Genomic DNA, 3,248 nt, shown 5'->3' with positions numbered 1-3,248 from the left:
TCTTTCCCTCCATATACCCCCATGGGCATGGACAGGGCTAAAAGCATATTTCAAATTGGTCCATATGTTTGCTCTTTTTCCTGCTGCCACTTCCAAGGCTCTCTGCAGTGCTGTGGGTTCTGCCCTTTGTGCTGAGCTGTCCATGGGCAGCAGTGCAGCTTCTATTATTTTGGGTGATGATTTTTCTGCATAGCTGGATTTTCACCTTCTTGCGCAAGGCTGCTTCTGTCTGTGAAGAACTCTGCTGGATCTCCAGCAGGTGCATTTTGTAGGTCTGGTCAGCCAGTACAAACCCTCTCAGTTTTCTGTAAGCAGTCATGGGTCAGTGGCACTTCTCCTTGCATTGGGGTGTTCAGGAATTGGACTGGGCTTACTGCTGTGGTTACTTTAATTTCCACATTTTCTACTCCATTAGAACAGTTTGATGCTTCAGCATTTGACTCAGGGAAAGTCAATGTCCCCCTTTTGTCCTGATACAGAGTGCAAAGTGTGCAGTAATGTCTTCTGTCCCAGATTCCTGGCCTCTTGGATGAGAATAGTCTCAGCTATGGCTAACAGGCATCAGGGCCACCCATGGCTAACTTTTTCTAGCTGTTTCCAAAAGTGCCCCACGGGCCTCTTGAAGCCTCCTGCCTTCTGAGCCTGAGCTCCAAGGGTGAGGGTCTGTTGTTCATGCACAAAAAGTTCAAAGGGTTTGTAAAGTCTGGAAGTCTTAAAGCAGGTGCAGACATCAGGGCCAGCTTTGGGTTACAGAATGCAAGTTCACCCCCAGGAATCCAAATCAAAGGTCCTTCCAAGGCCTCCTTTAAAAGCTCATACAATGGTTTGACCAAAATTCTGCAATTTGAGACCCACAATGTGCATCATGCAGCCACACCTGAGGATGCTGATAAATCTTGGGCAGCCACAGGTTGGAGTACGTGGTAGATGGCTTCTTCTCTGTCCATTCCCAACCTCCACTGTTCTGGTACTGAATTCAAATCCTAGGCAGGTAACTTGCTGCCTCATGATTTAAGCTTTTTCCTGAGACACTTGGTAACCTCCTTGGCCTAGGAAATTTAGAGCACACACAGTCAACTCCATGCATGTTTCATTAGGTTCAGTTCCTAGTAAGATATCATCAGCATACTGCAGGACCAACCCGTCTGGGTTCTCTTTTTTCCAGACCTGTAATTCTTTTGCCAGTTGGTTCCCAATAATCATTGGACTGTTTTATATCCTTGCAGTAACACAGTGCAGGTAAGCTGAGTCTTCCAACCAGTTTGGGGGTTTTCCCATTCAAAGGCAAAAGTGCCCTGACTTTGCTTATCAAGAGGTATGCAAAAGAAGGCATCTTTCAAATCTATCACTTTAAACCACCAGTGACTTTCCCTGAAATTTTCTATTAGGCTGTTGATTTCCCTAATTTTAAAAGATGTGATTTGTGCCTTACTGGTCTTGATCCAGGTTTTAGGGTAACACTTACAGGCTGAGCTTGTTGGGAATAGCCTGGAGCTCCACTGGCTCAAACCAGGGATGTTACTGCATTTGCTACTGCTTCTGGGTATTCCTCCAGAATTGTCTGGTTCTGGTGTTCCCTGCAACATTAAAGTCCTTCCCTTGATGGCTTTAGTCTCAGGTACCAATAATTGTATTTCTCCATCTTTAAATACAGTCTGAGCCTCCAATTAACAGGTTTCTTCCTAAAAGAGGAACCAGACACTCAGGCATATATAAAAATCAGTGTATTATCCACTGTTTTCCAAATTTAATGGGGTTAAAGAATGTTCATTTTTTTACTTTTCCTGTTGCACCAATGACATTTGCATTTTCTTGGCTTATTTTTCCCTGGTTTGTATTTAATACCAAGTAAGTGGGCAGAGTGTCTATTAAAAAGTCAATTTTCCTCTTCCCCAGCTTTATTGTAACCAGGGATTTAGCTGTGGATTCTGTCCCTGGCTCCCTTCATCCCTGGAGTAGGGGTAGGTCTGTTCCCTCTGTCCCCATCTGCCTCTGGGGACATTCCTGTTACCAATGCCCAAACCATCTACAATCTGCACATTGATTCAGTCCTGGGGACTCAAACCCCTCTATTGACAAATGGAGGGAGTGCCCACATGGCACAGAAAAAAGGGGTGAATAAATGCTAGATATTTAACTGTCCCCCCCCACCAACAGAACAAAACACACAAAATTCTATAGAAAGAAAAAAACCCACAGCAGCTGGTAACATGGTAGGAAAAGGTTTTTAGGGGTTTTTTCCTGTCTCAAGGAAAAAAAACCTAAAAAAACAAGCGGTTAATTCAGAAGCTTGACCAAAAGCAGATGGGAACCTGGTGAGTCCCTGGTGTTGGTCTCCTCTTCACAGCAGCTGAAGCAGGTGGATTTGGTGTCCTTTCTCTCGCTGGCTCAGCTGTTCTGAGAAAGGCTGAGATGGAGCAGCCTTCTCTGGCCAGTTCTTCTCCCACTGGTCATTCTCGCTGATCTCAGACCAAAACCAAACTGTACAATTCACTTTGAAGAAAGCTACCAAGTGATCACAGCCTCTCCAAGGCCAGGGAAAGGGAAAAAACCTCTTGCCTGAGCTAACAGAAACCAAGCTAGCCAAGCAAAAAAGAAAAAAAAAAAAAAAAAAAGAATTCAGTCTGCATAGCACCACAGATGCCTGGGGAGTGATGCTTTGAAAAAATCCAAGGAAGAGAGGCTCACCCTCCCACCCCCCACCAGACCCACCTTAAAGGTACAACAAGCATTTTGGGCATAAAACAGATGATCAGGGAATAGATTATAATCATCAAATCACCCAAGACACTGGTTTACTTTCAAACCAGTGCAGCACCAAAAACATGAAGATACTTGAGTGTAACCAAGGAATAACTATAAGGCGTTTTTGCAAGTGTTGCTCATATTTGGATGTAAGAGGAATAGGCATTTTAAACATGCATTGGGGGCCTATTCCAGACAATAGGGGATACCACTGGCTTAGCAGAAATCAAGCTAGAAAGGCTTAACCTTGTAAATGGAAAGGAATATGTACCTATAGTTGGGGAATATTTGGACTGCAGTTCCAGAAAAGTTCTCAAAAGGATAGCTGGCTACTCCAGCTTGTTGCCTACATGGTGCTGATCACCATTGCTAGTAGTAGTTGGGTACTAGGTAACTTCAGTTTCACTAGTGATTGCTGTATTTTTGATGTCTGTAAGTTTCTTTTTACAGACTGCTATAAGTTTGTTGCTGGCAAATTTTACTGAAAGTTGTTCCCCGCTGAC

The sequence above is a fragment of the Geospiza fortis genome, unplaced genomic scaffold (assembly GCF_000277835.1).
Source record: "Geospiza fortis unplaced genomic scaffold, GeoFor_1.0 scaffold583, whole genome shotgun sequence".
Taxonomy (NCBI): Eukaryota; Metazoa; Chordata; class Aves; order Passeriformes; family Thraupidae; genus Geospiza; species Geospiza fortis.
Note: the sequence above shows the minus strand (reverse complement) of the source record.